Genomic DNA, 22480 nt, shown 5'->3' on the forward strand with positions numbered 1-22480 from the left:
TATGTGTCCAGACTAAAAAACCGATAAGGAGTTTCAGAAACTGAACCCAGGTCTCCAAACACAAAATCATATTAGTTGCTTCCCAAGACCCTGGCTCCCAATCCCTTGTGTTCTGCATGTAGATCCAAAGGTCACAAGGTGTTTGAAAAATATCTCGCAACGTACAAATAACTGTCCTTTGACTTTTGGATCCTGCCAAGACATGTTTTCATAACATTTCATATCAACAATATTTTTAAGGACAGCTGTTTTGTTTTTGTTGTGTTATTATAGGCTCTATTGTCTCTTCTTCCTCAATGAGTGCAAAAAATTAGATTTAGAGACAAAAGGAAGCAATATAAACATACTCAAAATTTATCACTAAACTTAATACAGATAAAAAATATTTTTAAAAGAAAAATATTTTAATAGACAACTTTTCCTTTTTCTCTATACCTCCTTGTCCTTTCCTTCAAGTGGCCCCTTCTGACCCGGAGAGGCCTTGTATGGTCAAGCAGAATGATGCAAACACAGATATCTCAAGAAGAATCTAAAATTATCATATGCCTCTGCAGAATTTAAATAAAAGTGTTGAAATATGCTGCAACCTGACTACATCTTCCTTGATAGAAAGATACCAGCTATTCCTAGTTGGAACTGGATATTCTGACATTCCAGAATCTTATTTTAAGAAGTCTAGGAAGTACTTGCTGTTTACAAATGTGCAGGTTATTTATTCCTACTGTGTATACCTGTCATTATCCAAATGTACAGTAGCAAGGTTTATAGACTATGCTAAGTTACTCTACAACCTCTATGCAGAAGAGGGCTGGCATTTACAGTCTCTTTCTAGCTGTCTAATTTGTGGTGTCCACTGACAAAAGCAAGTTCAATTCACCAAGTTTCAGTGGCAAAGAACACATATGTAGAGCACAGACTACGTGCTTGTGTATGGATTTCATCAAATTTCTTGAGAAAAGAGGCATACAATTTTTGTTGGTCTTTGTTGACACCATATATTAATTCAATCATCAATCATCACATATTAGCTTGCAATCCCTCTCTCTCTATCATCACATTTAGTAGTAAATAGGTTCTAATGAGTTTCCCTCTTCACTGGTAGACTTAAGAATAAAGAAAACATCCTGTAGATTTTCAAATCAGTATAATTTTACATTGGGGTTCATGTATGTTGGGTTCCAAGACATGGATTTTCTAGACATCAAAATCCGTGGATGTGCATGCTTCTTGTATAAAATTATGTTCCATATAACCTATGTAATCTTTATGAAATTAATGAATTTTCACATCTGTCAGCAAGCTAGAGGTTAATTATGAGAATCAAACTACAGAAAAAGTAATAATAAAAGACAACTGATGTGATGTTTCTATATTAAGAACGGAAGGTAATATTAAAGTATTTCTTTAGGACTTTTTATAGGTTCACAAAGCTAAAAGGCTAATCTAAGAGAAAATATCATTCTTTAATTCCAACTTTTGATTCCCAGAAAAGCCAATTCAGTGTATGTTGTTATGAGAAATTCATGTACTTATTACTGTTCCTATCCTACAATAAGAAAACTATTTCTTCACTATTGAAAATGGGAAGGGCTTTTACAAATCAGTCAAATCTGTATTTTTGTCCTGTAGATATAAAGATGATGCCTAGTTACTATATCAAGTCATTATGTCTGATAAAATATTCAACCAGAAAGGCATTTTACTCTAGGTTTCTCTCCTGTAACCACAGCTTCTCAATAAACTTTTTAATATGTCAAAGTCACTGCAACTGAAGTTCTATGCTGACACAAGTTTGTACTCGGTCTAAATTAATATCCTTCTAATATATAATTATATCCTTTATATTTGCCTTAATACTTGGATACATTGAACTCTCAGTGTATTTGATATATTCTAGTTCCCACATATGCTCACTAAAATATTTTCTACTTCACACTCTGCTGTGCCTTGTTATTTTGCTATCTCCCCTTTATATTCTTACTAGGCTGCATGGTTGCTCTGTTAAAGGTTGTAGCAAAGAGATACTCCATTCCAGTTCTGAGCATTATCCTTAAATAGATTGGCAGATCTTGTGTCTGGTTTTGGAATGTTTTTTCTTTGGATATTTCCTCTGAGATTCTAGTCTCATACTGTGAGAAGCAAGAGCCATATGACAAAACCACATCTAGAAGCCCGGTCTAGTTAAGCTTCCAGCTGATAGATAGCATTAACTGCTAGCCATCTATCCCTGCTGAGGATTCCCCGACTACCTGACAGCTGTTTGAAAGCATATGAGAGATCTCAACTGGCAACTATGTAGATGAGGCCAGTCCACTCCAAACTTAAGAGATAGTATTTTTTTTTATTCTTTCTTTCATTATCTTAAGTTTGAGGAGTGGTTTGTTGGTTAGTAGAACAGAGAATTGATAGTGAAGCATTCAGCAATTATGGCTGCCCACAGGTTTCTGTTTTAGCATCTCATTCCATGCTTACCTCTGCCATTGGTGATTTCTGACCCATGAATCCTGAATGTGCTGCTCAGTCTCCCAGGTCTCATGCTTCACCTCTTCCTATTCGCAAAATCTAGTATGTTTGAAACTCATGTCTGTGCATAGGGAACTTTCAGTAGAAATTTGAGGAGGCTTGAACATTTCTTAATATAGGAAACCAACGCTATGTTTTTCCATGTGGGTATATCCTTTAGGTAGCAAGGTTCATCAGAGATCATAAAGCCCAAGATCAAGTTAGATCTGATGTTGACATTTGAAGGGAGCACATAACTAAATTTAACACTCAACATGGGGTCTGGTTTAGCCTGGAGGTACAGCAGACTTGCTCCCTCCTCCTCTGCAGTCTTTAATATTTATATACTCAACTTTAATAATCCTATGGGAAAATTAATTTTAAGACATCTCTGCATTTCCTTATAAGAGATAGATTCCAAACTACAAACAAATAATATTAAGCCTCTTTTTCCTAATGCTATAGTTATACAATAATTTGTTTATGTTGCTCAGTGACCAAAACTGGTCTATATTACTTCATACCCTGTCTAAAATAATGTCTGTTTATAATATATATGTATAATATACTCATGTATGTATGTAAATATATATGTGTGTGTGTGTGTGAGTGTGTGTGTGTGTGCTTGATTCTTTTCTGATGAAGTTATATTTTCCTATTATTGTCACAATACTACTTTTCATTTCACATACTCCTCTGTACCGTTCATCACTTAAATATATCTCTAAAATATGTGAGAAACATTTTATGCTTCTCATTTAGCTTAATGTTCCACCAAAGATCAAGCCTATAACCAAGCCAAAATGAGAAGATTAAAGTAGACCCAAAGTTCCCAAATGTTTCATTTTTGTAGTTGTGTGTTTCAGTAGAAGGATTAAGCTATAAGTCACATACATGTTTGACACAGAGAAAGGCTGATTTAAATAATCATGTTACATTAGTAATGCTTAGTGGTTATGGCCAAACCTTGAAAACAACAGACAAATGTTTGCAAAATATTGACTTGCAATGTCTGAAAAGCCTTTATGATTCTGACTTTCCTTGTTTTTTGAGTCATTGGTTGTTGGGTGGTTTTTCCTTCCTGGCTAATTGATTCTTCTGTCTTCTTTTTAAATAAACAAGCCAGTAGTTGTCACAATGGAATACATAGAATCAACCTGTTTCTGTATCTCATTTCGTTTAATTCAAACTTTCATATTATAATAGCAGCTCACTAAATTCGTCTCAGAAACAACAAATTCTCAATGTATTAAAAATAGCTCCATTGTGTGTGTGTGTGTGTGTGTGTGTGTGTGTGTGTGTGTGGTGATTTTCCTGGTGATCAAAAAGTTCCTGGAGCTAGGAAACATATGCTTGGATTTCATGGCTGTGCTCTTGCTTCAGGGAGATGAGCATGGTTCATATTTCTCAGCCTTTTACCTCTCTGCGATAGCCTCATCATCACAATCTGTACGCAGCAGCGCATAACACCAAAAAAACAAACAAAAACAAAAACAAAAACAAAAAACCTCTTCTGCTTGCTGACCGCCATGCCCTTTGTCTCTACATCTTCATCTATCCACCATTTTCATTTCATTTCTGAATGAAAACAATGTATTAACACTTCCTATAGTGTTAGACTTTTGAGGATACACATGAATACATTTTCCTTTGAATTGAATTGAGGAAGATTCTGAAAGCATCTTAAAAAATAGTTTATCCTGTTCTTTTTTCAATGGAGAAATGACTTGTTTCCTTTTTTTTGAACTTCAAATACTGTTTAAGAACTCACTGCTTAAGAACTCCTATCTTAGCATCAAATAAACTATCCCCTGTGTTGCAGATCAAGACTCGTAGGTGCATGCCCTAGTTTTAGATGCCTCACAGACTTCCTCACTTAAGACTCTTGAATTTACCACTTGCTCTGGAGACATAGTCCCATCAATTCCCATTTATTAGGAGGTGCTTAAGGGAGGCACTTTCTGACATGCAATAAAAAGCAAGCCTAATGAGCAAATGGCAGTGAACTTGAGGGGCACTTTAGGGGAAGGTCTATCAGTATTCATAACTCTGACACACTATAAAAGACACTTTAGTGCAACACAAATGTGTCAGAAAAGATATTGAGTTAACTGAAGGGGGAAATTTCTGGTAAAACATGTAAGAGCACCCATTTCAACCGATCTGAACTATTAATATATTTTCCCCTTTGCTGACAACTCATTTACCAAGTGTCAGATAAATGGTATTGGAGGCAGCACTGATATTAACTCCAAAATGAGGTTATGTAACAATGAAAGGTACATAAGTATTTCTCCTGACCATTTCTGTACAATTAATTCCTTGGCCTTGCCCAGGCAACTGCTGTCTCTCAAAAATTAGAGAAATTATCTTTAGGAATAATTCTTATCATGATATAAATCGCACATTGTAGTTTCTTATTCTTACTACAACACATTTTTCAAATAATAAAGACAAAACGTAAGGAATATTTTTTGGTTTCTTAAATTTTATTTCCTTTTCTTTGTGGCCTCAAGATTATTTAGGTAATTTTCTTTTTTTTTCTTTATTAAGTCTGCAGGAATTGATTTAAGTCTATGGTCAGATAGAGAGATAGACAGCAATGCCATGGGGACTCTGAATATACGCTGTCTATCTCTATGCAACAGAGGCAGACAAAACATGATGAGGGCTCTGAAAAGGGGAAGTAAGGGCCCCAATTGGTTTAATCTTGAATTTCAAAGTTGATAGACATAATTTCAAAGTAAAATAACTTTTCTCTTTATATGAGTTTTTAATTATTTATTTCATTATTCCGATATTTATGTCTATTTGTGTGTGTATGTGGGCACCTATGGGGAACAGAAAAGGTCATTGGATTACATGAAGTTAGAGTTATAGGCAGTGTGAGCTACCTGGTACGGGTGTTGGGACCCCAACTAACATTCTCCAGAGGTACAGTAAGCTTTCCAGGGTCCAAGGTTTTTTTCTAAACAACAAAAAGAATCTCTAGCTTGGACAGCTCTAAAGCAAGGCTGAATCTGTGTCTCACAGCATGGAACAGAGACATAAATTCACACTTGCACTTGATTACTATAATGATAAGCAAGAGCAAGAGGATATAAACTTCCCCTAAATCATGCAGGCATGCCTTTTTATGCAAAATATTTAGAGTTTTTCTCCTTTATCCTATTTTCATCAATGGAATCTTTATTAACTTTCCTTTTACTTCTAGCTTAAAGTTTATCTCTTTTATTGTTGTTCTTATATTGTTGTTGCTATATTATTTATGTTATTCTATATATATATAAATGCTGCAAATTATAAAATTTAATAATATTCACAGGCTATAGGATATAAATTGGAAGCAGCATGGACAACTAAAATAATAAATTCATATCGTGAACTCATTTACAACTATGGTATCAGCTTCAATTATTGATAGTTTCCAAAAGATTCACAGATAACAATGCAGATAATAAAATGCAGAGTATGTCTAGAAATATTTTCTCCTATCATCTCTGTCATTTCAAGGAAAATTATGTTAATGAGGTAACCTGACTAGAAAACTGAACTGTCATAAGTAAAATACAGGATCAAAGATAAAAGCAAGAAGGAACAAGAAAGAGCATGCTTTGTAGCATTGTCCAAGGTTCAAGACCACCTTAATCCTTTCTACTGCAGAAACACAACATTTTGACTTCATTATAATTTTACATTCACTATCAACTTCTATCAACATCATACAGCTACTTCATCCAAAATAGTTCAAAGATACATTTAAGAGTCTTACTAGGTATTATTCTAGGTTGGATGGACCAGCACAGTTCATTCTCTTGCTTAGCAGTGTAAGGGGTGCATACAAGTTGGATGTGATCATGAATGTCTGACTTTCTTCTGTAAACTGTGATAGTCAGGGAGAGCATGTGAAACACTCACAGGATCCAGAATATTTTGTGTCTTTGATAAGCTGTCAGTTTTCCTTTGACAAGAGGATAGCATGGATGAGTAGGGAGTAAAGGCAAGAAGATACAAATCTAGAGTGTATTTTTGTCACTATCTTACAGGAAATTATAATAATGCTGGCCCATTATTTCCTTTCTGATAGTAGATAGAACATTTCATTTGTATGTATGTATGAAACATCAGCAGGTGGCCATATATTGGGATATAAAACATCTAGATGAGAATTTTGTATTCAGGAGACATAATTACCATATTTGTTCATTCATATGCTAGACATATAAGTTTCTCTAGAGGTTTTAGCAATTGACATAAGAAAATGCTCTAGCTTCCTCTACTTACAGTTTGAGCTCTAATATGAACAGGATGAAGTGAGTGACAGAAAACATACTTACACTGAAATAGATAGGGTATGTATTGGTACCACTCTCAGAAAATGGAAACACATGACTGGATGAATGGTAGTCATGATGTTTTAAGTAAGTGGCCATATGAAGATATTGGTGCATTAGAATTTAAGAAAGAAGGTAGGGTATAATAAGCCATGTGTGTATCTAAGGAAAAGATTTTATAGGAGAAGGGGATTACTTGAGAATGCATGGGGCCTGATGCATTTATGGAAAGCTTATGAGGCAGGAGCAGGGTGAAAAAGAGCAGGATGAGAAAGAGAAGGGTAAAATATAAATTTGTCAACAAAGAACAGGCTGGATGACCTGTGTCTCCTTGTATATTTCAAGCAAGTGCTTTGACTTTTGCTGACATAGACATGAAACCATGAGAGAATTTTTATCTGAGACATGAAATGATCTAATAATTTTTCTACACTGAGAACTGGCTAAAGTGGATAAAAGTGAGGGTAGGCAAATCAGTTGGGTGGCCAAGAGAATAATTCTTGAAATGACAGTGGCTGGACAGGTCAGTATGAATGGAGGAGTAATTTAAAGAAGAACCAACAATATTTGATGATATTACATGTGATATGTGACCCATCAAATGAGCCAATAGTGACATTGTCTTCACAAAATGGAGTGTCCCAAGAGGGAAGTGATACCCTTTTCAATGCCCCTTGATGGAGAAGTCATAAGTCCTAGGATAAAATCAACTATTGTCATTTTTTTAAATAGCCATGTTGTCAAACTGCCTTCTATGGCTTCTAAATACTTATATTTGTACCCACAGATCTGGACGATTCTCTAATGTGGTTAAAGAAGCCTCTGGCAGTGGGCAGCAGTCACAGAACACACTAATGAATAGTCACAGTGCTAAGAACAAGAGACTGACTGCTCAGTCCTAAGCAGGACATCCATATCAAATGCCCTTCCCTCACAGTAAAGGAACTATTGTAGAAGTGGAGGTAGAAGTAATTAAAAGCTGGAGGATGGTGACTGATGTAAAAAATGTATCATGTGGACATGGCATGACCAGAGCTCTCACGAACTCACAGCAGATCAAGCAAGTTAAAATTTTACCATAGATGGGGTAGATGGTCACAAGGCCCCATTCCTTATTGAAGAGCTATTGGCAATTGGCAGTTGCTATGGCTTTAAGAATCTATATTCTATAAGGATGTGGCCACTGGTGGGGTTCATGTGCTTTAGTGGATGGCCCCGTGCCCATGCCCATGCCCATGCCCATATAGGAAGAGCTAAATGGAATTAGGGGGTTGTTTAGAGGACTAAAAATATTTAAATGAATTCGGGAGGGCAACCTGTTGAGAGGGATATGTGGGCATAGGGTATATAAAATGGAAAATAATCTGATCATATTTTATTGTATATATGTATAAAATTCTCAGAAATATTGAAAAACTTGAAATGCATTAGCTTTTTGTTTTGTTTTGAATTTATTGCTTTGTGCTAAAACAATCTGCTTAACCTATCATAAAGGAATATTTGGCTGAGTCTAAAACTCTGCATTTCCCCTCTGAAAAATAAAGCAGTTTGCTTTCATATACTTTAAACATCAAGTAAAGTAAAATGCCAGCAGGATACCAGCAGCACTTGTCTGATGGTTATCTACAGAGACAGCAAACATCTCTCTCATAACGTTGTGGTAACTTCAACACATTATGATAAGAAGTACCTTGCATGTATTTTCTCACATAAGATGAACAGTAAGTTCAACTGGATTTCATGTTTTGCTGTTGTTGTTTTCTAGATGAATGGAGATGCAGAATTAAGCCCATGTTATCCTTTCCCCATGCAAACAGAAAGTCATTCACATGAGGCTGCTCTGAGGAATAATTGGGGTAATCTGAATTTCATTCCTCAATATTCTTTGGCGTCATATGTGATTTGTTTACCAAATCATAAAGACCAGCAATGGATATATATATATCCATATATATATATGACACACACACACATACACACTCACATATGTGTGTGTGTGTGTGTGTGTGTGTGTGTGTGTGTGAGTGTGTGTGTGTGAGTGTGTGTGTGTGTGTATACTTTGATGTGGTTCGGTGAAAGCTTATGCTTTGTTAGATCATGTTTCCCAGCCCTACAAAGTGCTGGCATCAATTGAAAATAAAACAAACAAAAGCACTTTCAGAAATAATCACCAGGGTAGCCCTCCCACTACTCCTCAACTCCTACCCACGGAAGCCACAGTGCTTCACTGAACAGCTCTTAAATCTTTATTGTATTTTGCCTCTGGGGTTTGCTCATCATTGAAGGTCTAAAAGTGTCTGATACGGTCAGAAATAACTTTAAAACAATATTGCACCACTGAGCCAACGAGTACTTTGAATGCCTCCAAAATTGTAAACTAGTTAAATGCAAGGTAGAGTAAACACTTCAGTTCTGGGATAAACGGACTGCTTCCCCGTGTCATCCCGACACTCTTATTTTATGAAGGCCACAGTACTGAACTGAACAGAAAGCATCCACAAAAGCCCTGAAGGAACAGAAGAATTTGCCCCCCTCCCCTTCATAGCCACAGAGATAAATAGTTAAGTCTGGACATCACAGCAGGAAGCTGTTTCAGAACCTCAGTTGCTCCCAGAGAGAGCATTCCCTTCAAGCCTGGGTAGAGAATGGCCTGCTGAGTATTTTGAACTGACAGTCAGAAAGCTGTGCTTCTAAACCTAATTACATGTGTGGGGTTCCAGATATAACCAGGACAGTCCATTGACTCTGTCTTCTCGCTTTCCTCTTGGCAATAGTACAAAGATTACTCGTGATTTTTGTTTTCTTATTATTGATGTTGTTGGTTATAGTTCTGTCTTTTGATCCATATCCAAACAGTATAAATTTTACTTTAGGAGTGTAGTTACAGTAACTGGGAGCATGTGCTATTGTCTGTGGTAGGATTTTTACTAAAATAATTTATAGAGCTCAAGTGATATATATGTTCTAATTGGTGGGTAATGCTATTTAGAAGTTGTAGTCAATTTACATAAGAAAAGGTGAATATGATATATAGAACATATTGCATTAAATGTAACCTTTCTCGATTTTTCAAATTATTTTTTACTTATTTATATGTAGTTAATTTTATTATAATGCTGAAAACTGAATCTAGTATCTCATCCAAGCCAGGCCGATGCTCTATCACTGATCTATATTCCCAGCCCCTACTTTTTTGTGATAGAAATTTTAACATATATATTAATAATATTTTACATATACATACAATTGCATATACAATTCCTGTGTGTGTGTGTGTGTGTGTGTGTGGATTATCTATATATTTATGCACATATATACATATATGCATACATATAGAGAAATCAGTGGGAAGCACAGAATTTGAGCCATGTCACTTTGAATATTTTTTCTTTATCCCACAACCTTAATATATATTATATTCATGTTGTTTGTTACTGGGACTATCTATGGCAAATATATAAGAACACCTCACTGCCAAGCTGCCATATATTTTCTTTTTTTTTTTTTTTACATTTTTATTAGATATTTTTCTCATTTACATTTCAATTACTATCCCCTTTCCTAGTTTCCTCTCCGAAAATCCCCTATCCCCTTCCCCCTCCCCCTGCTTCCCAACCCACCCACTCCCCGCTTCCTGGCCCTGGCATTCTCCTATACTGGGGCCTAGGATCTTCACAAGACCAAGGGCCTCTCCTCCCAGTGATGTCTGACTAAGCCATTTCTGCTACATATGCAGCTAGAGACACGAGCTCTGGGGTGTACTGGTTAGTTCATATTGTTGTTCCTCCTATAGGGTACTTTCTCTAGCTCCTTCATTGGGGACTCTGTGTTCTATCCAATAGATGACTGTGAGCATCCAATTCTGTATTTGACAGGCGGTGCCATAGCCTCACAGGAGACAGCTATATCAGGGTCCTGTTAGCAAAATCTTGTTGGCATATGCAATAGTGTCTGGGTTTGATGGTTGTTTATGGAATGGATCCCTGGGTGGGGCAGTCTCTGGATTGTCCTTCCTTAAGGATCGCCATATATTTTCAATTTGCATATATATGCACAGGGAGCCATGCTTTCCCTACACTGGGAGCTTGCAGGTAAGAGCTGGCAGGCAACTGTGTTATTATCCAATCAGAATCAGGACTCAAAGTTTCCAGAGTTTAATGACAAGGCCCTGACACTCTATTTATATTATCAGGTTCCCACATGTAGCTGGTACTGCACTGGGTCGGCTCAAACCAGCCCTCCTGCTGCTCATATTATTCTTTCTATTTGGCCCACGACTGTGGCCCTTATCCAGTGACATTTCCATGGGACATTATAATTGCATCTTTTAGAAACGCATACCTTTGATTCTTTGTAGTCACATGTTTGAGGACTTGAAGGAGTGAGGTAAGGGCATTTGGAACCATATAATTGTCAGAAAATTGCCACAGTTTTCCTATATTTTTCTCCAACATCAACATCACACAGCTTCATTAGGTATGCATAGTATATGTCAGGCACTGAAGTTTAGAAAACATTACCTTAATTAAATGCAAATTTTTCTGAAAAAATATAGTCATTAGTTCCATCTCATAGATGACAAAAGAATATTGTAAATGTGAAAATAATGTCAACAGTTTGTCTAAAATTACAGTCTTGTAAAATGAGAGATTCAAAGCCATGGTGCACTGATTCCAAAGCATATACTCTTTTAAATTATATATATATTTTTTAGTTTTGTATTCATAGGTAACATTAGATATAGATTTGGAAAAATAACAAAAGTTATCTTTTATTGAACTTCCCCAGATTATTGAGACTAGAAAAGGGGGCTTTTATATGGTTCTATTTCTTAAGTTGAAGATATCATGCTCTGCCCTTTCTCCCCACTAATGGCCTTGTACTAGTTCATGACCCTCTCTGATTCTCACACAGTGTTTATTATAATGTGTCTCTAATCTCCTAGGGTACCCAATAGTGTCTGTCTTCCCTTGTTTTTGTTGTTGTTTGTTTGTTGGTTGGTTTGTTTCCTTGATACTGAGGACTGAGAACTTATTCACTGAAATACTGACTACTTTAGTATCAGGACTTGATGTTTGATTTATCTGGTGCGCTCTTGTGGTGAGGGTAAGGCCTCACATTGGAGCTGGAAACCTCCAACAGCGACATGCCACACTCAGAGCTTCGTTTTGATCATAATAAGCTGAAGAACAGATATTTGATTTCCTCCATCATCTTTATCCTGTAACTGTGTGATAATATTAGCTCAGTATAATCCAGATCACAGAGGAAGAAAGATTAAACAGTTCAGAATATGTCATGTTATTTAATAGAAAATACAGTTTCCTAACTAGCCATAGCTTGTTAAAAGAAAAGGCTTTAAATTTTAACTGTGTGTGTGTGTGCATGTGTGTGACTGTGTATGTGTTTATGTGTACCCATGTATATAAAGAAATGCCAGTAAGTGTTGAACAACCAACTCTCTTTGAAAACCAATGTTGCCATCTGTAGTATTTGCTGGTGTATGGTATGAGTACCCACACTCTACTATGGCCTATCTCAAAGAACCAATGTAATGGCACTTATTTTAAAGCTTGGAAGACATGGAACTCGGTCTACTCCTGGGATGCAGGCTACAACATTCTACTGAAATAATATGTATTTATACAACTCATGTTTTTATTCCGAGCTATTGCTAATATGGCCAAGGAAAACATAGACAAAAGACATAATTTTTAACACTAAAGAGCAAAATTAATTTAAAAAACAAATACAATAATACCTAGATTATTACAAAAATTGGAATGAAAATTTTAATTAAAATATTTTTAAAATATTTAAATAGTAGAAAATGTACATTTGAGTGGCCTAATTGCTATATTTTAATGAATATAGCTTCAGAAACATAGGAGGAGATCGTGCTTGAAGCTCAGGGTAAATCATTCTCTGTCTTACCTTTGATTAATTCTTATGGTCCACCATTTCTTTAACTCCTCAATCATAAGAATTAGATTATATAACAGTGCACCCCTGTCTTCCTTACTAATGAGGTCACAGCTGATCTCTGAATTAGCTATTAGCAAGAGACACATAAATGTTAATTTTAATTGAAATCATTGTTTTTAATATATTCCATGATACATGTTCAGCTTAAAATATTTTTTTTCATAATTCACACTTATATGCACTATTACATAAAAGGAAATCCATTCTCTTTACATTGCATGAACATTTCATTATTTAATTAACTAAACGAATATGAAGCTGTTTTAAAAACAACTAAGCAGATAGTATTTTTAACTCACATTCTTCCTATAAAAATCTCAGTATGTATATAAACATGAATTCCACCTAAAAGCATTTTAATGACATTTATCTCAATGATGATTTGAAACTGATGTGACATGTATGCTGCTTTGCCCCAATCCTGACTGGCAAAGGGACTTTCAGTGTTTAGTTAAAGATCCTGGGAGGAAGAGTTATCTTTCCTTCTGCAGGGCTCATGATAATCACAAGAGCTCTTGTGGGTGGAAGGCAGGTGTGGAGGAAGGTGGGACAATGGATGCTGTTTGATGTGATGTGGCTCTTAACCAAGGAGGCAATCTCTAGAAGTTACACAAGGGAAGTACCCACCCCCAAAGCTTGTGAAGCAACAAACACTTCTGACACTCTAGCAGGCCAGCTTCAGGATTACAGTCTTATAAACTTCGTTATGGTAAGGTTTTTTTTTTTTTTCTGTTTAAAGTGAAAAACAAAACAAAACAAAAAGCTATGGAGATTTGGCAGGGTATCAGTGCACACACCGAAGCCATTTCCACATTAACTTTATCCCTCCAATTGATAACTAGTTCTCATCATCCGCATCCATTCACTGTCTCGCCTCAATGGCCAAGATCATTCACAGAAACAAAGCAAAGCAAAACAAAACAAAAAACACGTGGTATTTGCAACTTTTTAATTTTTTTTTTTTTTTGAGACAGGGTTTCTCTGTATAGACCTGGGTGTCCTGGAACTCACTCTGTATAACAGGCTGGCTTTGAACTCAGAAATCTGCCTGCCTCTGCCTCTGCCTCTGCCTCTGCCTCTGCCTCTGCCTCTGCCTCTGCCTCTGCCTCTGCCTCTGCCTCTGCCTCTGCCTCTGCCTCTGCCTCTGCCTCTGCCTCTGCCTCTGCCTCTGCCTCTGCCTCTGCCTCTGCCTCTGCCTCTGCCTCTCCTGCCTCCTGCCTCCTGCCTCCTGCCTCCTGCCTCCTGCCTCCTGCCTCCTGCCTCCTGCCTCCTGCCTCCTGCCTCCTGCCTCCCAAGTGCTGGTATTAAAGGTGTGCACCACCACTGCCTGGTGGTATTTGCAACTTATGAATTCAAATTGAGCTGGTGATGCTTATGTCCATCTACTACGAACAATTCATTGGCAAAGTATAATAAAACACATTTTCTTTTTTTCATTTATTCAGCATTATAATTAGACTATTACACTGGGCAACCAACAACATAGATGGAAAAAAATCTACATCAAAACCTTTTGTTGGGATACTTTCCACTTTCTAATGAGCAGACATGAAAAGAACCTGTTAGAAAAATTAACAATAAATATAATTCTCCAGCTTATATACTAATACCCCAGAGTATTACCTAAGACATGATTTTTTGTAACCACTACTATGCATGGCTGAGTCAGCAAATCTGTTGTAATCCGTGGTTTTCCTGTCACTTCTCTGGTTGTATTCTCCTGCTAGGCATTTGTTTCTTGGCAGTAGTCAGAACCTTCCTCCGTTGCCATAGCTATTGCTTCTGCTGCTGGCACCACATCAGTCAGCTTGCTTTTGTAGCTTCGGAAAGTTTTGTACTCTACCACCACAGAGGCCAAAGCCTCTGTCCCTGTAGTTTTTGCCCTAAATTTTGAGACTGGTTGTAATAATTACCCAAATCATTGTAGCTTCCACAATGTCCAAATGGCTTTAGTGTTTACCAAATATTTTATAGCCATACCCACTGCCATCATACCTAAAACACAGCTTTGACTAAAGCCACCATGACCACTGGCATTTTCTCTACAACCCACATTACAATTGGCACCAAAACCACCTCTACCACCACCACCAAAGTTTCCAGAACCCCTTGTCCTCTTTGCCTGGATGAATGAACTGCTATCTCTTCTTGCTTCACATTTGTGGCCATTCATGCTGTGATATTTCTTAAAGAGAATCTTACCCGTGGAGTCATGGTCATCAAAAGTAAAGAGCAAGAGCCCCTCTTCTCTCTTTTGCCTTTGTAAGTCATGATTTGAATCACTTCAATATTTCACACTGTTCAAAATAACCTCACAGATGATGTTTCTTTTTTAAGAGAACCAACACAGAGCTTTTGACAGGTAAGGGGGTAGATACACGGACTCTGAGAAGTTTCCTTTAGCCCCACATCTCTTACATCCACATGGTGTAACCCACCAATTATGAGTAGATCCACCTCTCCAAAGCAGGAAAAGTGACACACTTGAATCTCTCGAGGGCTTCAGTATTCCATCACACAATCACTGAGTGTGAACAGTCACTCAGAATGGCTCCAGAGACTCTTATCAGTTGTTTCAAAGCTCAGAACTCCAATAAAAATCATATATACTGTATGGTCTCCTTGGGAGACAGTGACTTAGACTCGGTTGAGGAAGATGCTAGCTTTTGTCAAGGCTTCTTTTTGTTTTTGGTTTTGGTTTGGATTTTTTTTCGAGACAGGGTTTCTCTGTATAGCCCCGGCTGTCCTGAAACTCACTTTGTAGACCAGGCTGGCCTCGAACTCAGAAATCCGCCTGCCTCTGCCTCCCAAGTCCTGGGATTAAAGGCGTGTGCCACCACCGCCCGGCATTGTCAAGGCTTCTTTAACTGCTCTAACTGCCTTTATAAGGGGCAAGCAAACAAACATGTGCCTAAAGTATATTTTCAAAATATTTGTGATTATCATATGGTGAAGAAGGCCTGGTTTAGAAAAACTGGCTTCAAATAATGAAAAGCTTTTTATGACCAAACATACAAGCACATGGAAAAATAGTGAAATATCAGAAATGTCCAAGCCATTTTACGGGAATGGACCCTGAAAGTGAGCAACTCAAGCCAAACATGGTTTTGGTTCTATCCTGGCATGAGGCTAGGAATGCTAGCACTGACCTCTGGTTTCTTTTTGTTATCAAAAATAAATAAATCTGCCTGGAAGCTATAAAGGAGGGAAAGAGCCAAGCTCCGGTCTACTTCCTCCTCTGGGAGAACAGTGTTGGAACTAAAACAGGTTTTCATTAATGGAAACAGGTTATAGATGTTCTTCAATCTCACTCCATCTCCTAAATAATTTCACCATCTCAGATTTTGAGAGGGGAATTTTAGATAAGCTGGACAGGTATTAGGAGCCTTGGAAGTCATCGAAGAGGGGACCTTCATCTTTTGATCAGTTTTGAACCCACCTCCCATTTCCCTTTCCCTGGTACTATTAGGAAGGTAAAAACACCTCTGCCCATCTGTTTTTGACTCCTAGTCAAAATATGGAATAGTTCTGGCCCTTGTTGAAGACATGACATTCTGATCTGCTCAAGAGATTAGAATATTACATATAATTCTCTCTTCCTTTAAGGTTTAATGCAGCTAGGCCTGCCAATCACCTAGCCAGAAGTCTCTCTTCCAACTAGGAAAGGGGATAACATTTGAAATGTAACTATAGAAAATATCTAATTAAAAAAAAAACTGAGTCACCTGAAAATATGCTAAAGTGACAGAAGGAATAAATATCCCTTTAATAAGATAACATTTTCCCCAATGTTCCTACCCTAGAGAAATACAGAGCTTCCACCATGGAGCCTGCTTCCTTTTGAGTTAAAGTGTATTACCTGTTCTCCCTCCCTCTCCCTCTCCCTCTCCCTCTCCCTCTCCCTCTCCCTCTCCCTCTCCCTCTCCCTCTCCCTCTCCCTCTCCCTCTCCCTCTCCCTCTCCCTCTCCCTCTCCCTCTCCCTCTCCCTTTCTCTCCCTCCCTCTCCCCCTCCTCTTCCCTCTTCCCTCTTCCCTCTTCCCTCTTCCCTCTTCCCTCTTCTCTCTTCCCTCTTCCCTCTTCCCTCTTCCCTCTTCCCTCTTCCCTCTTCCCTCTCTGTCAATCTTTCTCTCTCCCATATCTCTGCTCTGCTTTCTCCCTCTTTTCTATGCCTCCCCTTCTGCCTTACAGCTGTTGGTCAACCTACTTGGCTGAAGCAATCCACTCCTCAGACCCCACCACCTCAAAATATATGCCCAGGACTTTGGCTCAACAGCTGTCAAGGTTTACAGCTTGCCTGCCCGTTGATTTCCCTCAAACTTTAATAAAATCATTCTGCAATGGGAACCTCAATTTCTCTAATAACACTTAAAATATTTCTGCACCCAAAACAATATCCTTTGTTTCTTGATGATTTATTTATATTTGGTAGCCAGAAGGCCATTGTCATCCATATATGGTAAATGGAGATGTTGTTCTGCTATCCCAGTCTGAAATCACTTAGCTTATAGTATGGCTACAAAATAATAAAATCTAATGGAAAATTAAAACACTAATGTACCATATGATTTTGAAATGGCTTTTGGTTTAAAGTTTAAATACTTTTATGATGTTTACTATATTTTTCAGGATTGAATTCATTGGATATTAGAAACCAGAGGGTAAAATTAATCAGGAAGGTGGTTTTTTTCTCTCTTCATATCAAATTCAACAGAGCATAATATAAATAATATTTAAATTATGGAAACTCATTCTTCACGTTTTATAGTGCATTTCTGATGTAAGCAGTAAGATGAGAAGAGCTGAAGCTTCAAATCTAGGCTGGTGTAAGCCCTAGATGAGTCAATGGCTCTGCGAAACCCTGTCCACACCCTAGTTTGCTTCCATTTCCAACATTTCTTGCTCTAACTATCAAAGAAAAAAACCCATAAAATATAATACAAAATTGAAAGAGTGAATGATAGACTATAAAGTTCTCTTAAAATAAATCTACAATAAAAAAATGTTTCTCCATAATTATAATATTTGGAGTAGAACATTCCCCAGAAAGACCCTTTCTTTTATTTATTTATAATTGTGTAGCCATGAACATGTGTGTGCATTCATTTATCCAATATTATCCACCACTAACTACATCATTTCAGAAGAGATCCATATTTTCATGTCAAGTATACTATTGAAATTTAGATTATCTGAGCCTAGTTTTAAAAAGTGAATAGTAACAGTTATTAACTTATTTAATTGTTACTATCTAGAAATAAAGAATAAGCAAATTATTGCAAGCCTCTGAAGAGTTGTTCTGCTTAGAGTTAGGGTTCAGGTTGATCTCTTTAATATTGCAACAAGCCCACACATCATTAATCACTTAGAAGTGGCCCCATCACTTAGAAGTGGCCCCAGGCCATGGTAAATGGATGGCCTAATAAATCAGACTTGATGTTTGCTATTTCCAAATTATTGTCAATAAGTAGAGCAAGGAGGTGACAATTCAATAACTAATGCTTATAAGCTGGACTTTTGTTTTTTTTTCCATTTTAATCAAGACCATGAGCAGCAGGAAGGTGAAAGAGCATCATACATATAATTATAGACACATGCATGAAGACAGTAACAATTGCCATAAATGATGTGTTCATTAAAAAGACCTCACAATTATTATTATATATGAGTTGCTTCAGAGTAGAAAATATTGTTTCTAGTTGCTGTAACTGTGTGTATGTAATGAAAAAAACAGGACTCAATATTTTTCCATGCTTTATGAATAAGAAATAATAGAAGTGCATGTTTTAGGAAGATCATGGTAAAAGATGGATGGACTGGAGCCAAATGGACTGTGTCATGGTAAATGCACATGATGAAAATAGACTAGACAAGGAAAGACAGAAAAATGTCAAGTTTCCATGTCCTTGGGGTCATGGTGCCCATGCCCTGCATAACTCTAGGAAAACACAGGACTTCAGTGGGAGAATACAGAAATGAGTGTTAGGATTGCTGGGCAAAGGCAAGTGGTGCCTCGATGGAAAGATGGAAAGGTGTGCTTCTAAAACAAAGTACAGGATGGTTGGGGGTGCCTCAGGGAGCCAAGGATGAGACCTAAAACCACAGAAGGAAATGCAAATGGGGTCATCATGCCAACCTCTTCAACATTTTCATCAGAACTGAGGAAAAAAGAAGAGCCACTCCATGAACTACAAGGTGTGGATGGAAACACTCATTCATTGTGGGGTGACTGGCTGAGCTAGCTAAGGAGAGCACTGATCGAGAGTCAGATGCTTCCATTTAACTCCAGCAAAGTCATGGAGAATATTTTACTGTTAACTGTCGATTTTTCAGTGGTTTATTGGTTCTTCATCTGTAGTAAGGCAAGTACCAGTATATTCTTCTCAAAGATTGTTTGGAGAATTAGAATAGGACCCTCATATAAAAGCATACTACTAATGTTGATGCTAAAGGCATTTACACTACTTTTGGTAAAAACTACAGAACTTCAAGAAAATCACTGAATCCTGGTCAATTACCTCATCCATAAAATGGGAGCAATGATAAACCATTTAAATGAGATAGAGAGCCCCAGATTACATCAGTTACACAAAATGAACCAGTTGGTTCACAAAATCTTCACACTTAGTAGTAATTATTAATATAAAATGCTCTGATCTCAGGAAAATTTTGTTCAGATGACAAAAACATGCTTAGAGAGTCTGATATATCCTGTAGTTCATGTATATTAGACATTTGATACCGAGAAGGAGCCCCACATGGAGTGATACTATTTATGCTTCTCTTTGGAAAAACGCAGAATTAATAACTTCTGGAAGTCATTGAACAACCAAACTTACATTTGCCAAATAAGCTTAAAAACTGCCGCAGAGTTCCCCCAACTTCATTTCTCCCTTCTTAGCCATTGTTATGTCTTCTGCTAGGGGAAACTTAAAAATCCTAAGTAGGGTGCCATTGGGAAATGCAGAGTTTTTGGTTATACTAAGATTTGTTCTCTGAGACAGAAGATGAAAGAGATGAGTAAGCAAAGCCTTCTTAAGAACCCTGCCTGATTTCCATTAGCCCCTGTTTCTTTGTATCAACGTCATTTCTTCATATGCTGCACAGCTTTTAGGTCTTTGCTGGCACTGCAGAATATAGCAAGTCAATAGCTACTCAGCTGGGTGCTTAGATGCACAAGCCTCAGTTTTCCTCACAGTATTCTCTATTTAACTGTAATCAAAGGCCCTTACCAGCCATGTTTCTGTAAACAGAGATTTATAGTGGGTTCTTCAGTGGGGAGCTGTGTTATTCTAATTGATTTCTAAATTAAACACACACGTGAGCGCACGCGCGCACACACACACACACACACACTCACACACCATGCACACACAGTGAAAATGGTTATAATTAGAGCACAATATGACCCAGTCTTCGTTAATGGGGATCCATATTGCTGTCATTATAAATGTCACTTTTCAGCACTGTGTCTCTTACCAAACAGAACTCATTTTGAAATGCCACTTTTCATAGAAAAACTTTATCCATTTGTCCAAATGGTATTTGGACAAGAGAAGAAGTTTTTCTTTCTGGGTTCATTTTCAGGTTGCTAGCCTAACCTAAAATAGAGTTTCTTTAGAAGTCTGCCCGAATGTTTCGTCAGAACAGAGAAAGGACAGCTGAGTGTTGAGTGGTAGTGTTACATTGAGTGAAGACACGACTGTAAATAACTCTGCAGTTTGGAAATGAATGATGCTTTTGACAGAGATGATTATGTCGTATTGACAACCTTGATGTCAAATGCAGAGTGAAAATAGGAGGTTGACTATAGGCGGTTTCCACCAGTGATCACTTGAAATAGCTTCTGAGAGATAAAGCAGCCATAATGAATGCACACCCCCACCTCTCCACTCCCACTCTCTCCCGTCCCTCAGAGCTAGCTTAGTCCAGCTCCACTTTGGGGGAAAGGATCTAGTGTTCACACTTCATCAAAGGAGGATCAAATGCTCTTAGCTGCTGCTTTTTAAGTTAATCGTTTCCAGAGCATCGTTAGTCACCCAGCCTCCAAACAAGGGAAACCAAAATACCCCAGAAAAGAAGCCAAGCCCTGACTTCTATGGAAGAAATTACAATTTCAAGTTAAACCTGACATATCTGAAATAGGGCCTTTGTAATAAAAACCTCACATGGGGCTCTTAGCAGCCTTCAAAGTCATTGTTCACATAACTGCTAAATACTGCCTTACATTTCAGGGTGGGGTATGGTAAGCTTTCTAGCTTGGAAGTGATGTTCTACACTAGGGGAGTCTTGATGAATAAATAATTCCTTCCATACCCATCTCTCCCTTCCAGTCATTTATTGTGTTCTTGGGGTTCCCTGACAAGTGTTTTTATTGTATAGACATTGTTCTTTTAAATACCTTCTGTGAGTGCTTAAATTCCTTAACATTCATATTTAAACATGTAAAATGATTTTCATATTTATTAAAACCAGAATCAACATAAAAACTGGCAGAGCATATTCATATTGTAGAGCAAGACAAGTAATAGCGTCTGGTTACATCTGTGAATCACTGTATGTGTGTTACATTTGTGGAGTGCTGAGAAATTTCTGGGGGAAATAATGCCTATGGAACATACTTGGTCTCATTCTCAGAAGTTCTGCTGGGATAGTTGCATTGTCACAATGCAAACTGTACACGCTTATGCTGCCCTCGTAGCTGTTGCTACATGACAGTGATAGGGATTCTCATTGGAAGATAAGTTTCCTAGGATCTGACTTTCTCATGCGGAATACGGAGACAGTAAATCCTTCTGTTGTTCTGAAATACAAGTGGCATGTGCTTCCTATAAAATGTTTAGAATTTTACACACTAAAGATTTTTTTTTACACAGGGCCAGAGAGATGGTTCAATGATTAGAAATGTGTACTACTTTTGCCCAAGACCTGAGATGGCTTCCCAGCACCTACATTACAGCGTTGATCATTGCCTCTGACCACAGCTCCAGTAGATCGGGCATCCTTTTCTGTCATCTGTGGGCATGCGTGCTATGTGCACATACACAAAGACACACACAAAACGTGCATAAATATTACAAAAAAGACAATAAACCTTTTATAAAATGAAGTACTTTTTGGAACTTAACTCTTTAAAACAAGTAATGCTGTATGAAGTGTTGCTGTTTTTGTAATTCTTAAAGTTCAAAAAGGTGATTGTAATTTCACTGTTTGAATCTCTCATGCAAAACTGCTGTGTGAAGTGCACAATAAAGTCCATCTTAAGGGATAATCCAAATATGCATTTTATTAAAGAAATAATCTATTAAATATATTACAGAGCTGATCTGTTGTTTCATCAAAAAAAGAATATTTGGAGGTAAAATTAAAAACTCACCTTTGCAATTGAGTCCTAAGAGCCCAGTCTATTATCACATTACATCTTAATCTTTCTGTGAAACAGGGATGGTGGGATATAGAGAATTAGTCTTTGTCAGGAAGATTATACAAAGGTTAACTTAAAATAGACACAGTGTGTCTTGTTTTCATCTCTTAAGTAATACATGTTCATTAGATTTTGTATGAGTATCCAGTAAGATAACAAATATTTTTGTGAGAGATCTGTACGATTCCATAGAAACATGAAAACCATTCATCACTATGGACTTTATCATTTTAACCTT

General features: G+C 37.3%; 1 long non-coding RNA gene across 1 annotated transcript in view; it reads left to right on the forward strand.

Moving 5' to 3' along the window:
- The window catches only part of Gm13974 (predicted gene 13974), a 190043-nt gene extending 167954 nt beyond the window's left edge, over nucleotides 1-22089 (forward strand). The window contains exon 5 of the long non-coding RNA NR_166464.1: nucleotides 21695-22089. This is a non-coding gene — a long non-coding RNA (predicted gene 13974). The remainder of the gene's footprint in view (nucleotides 1-21694) is intronic.
- The last annotated feature ends 391 nt before the right edge of the window (nucleotides 22090-22480 follow it).

The sequence above is a fragment of the Mus musculus genome, chromosome 2, assembly GCF_000001635.26.
Source record: "Mus musculus strain C57BL/6J chromosome 2, GRCm38.p6 C57BL/6J".
In the NCBI taxonomy this organism is placed as follows: Eukaryota; Metazoa; Chordata; class Mammalia; order Rodentia; family Muridae; genus Mus; species Mus musculus.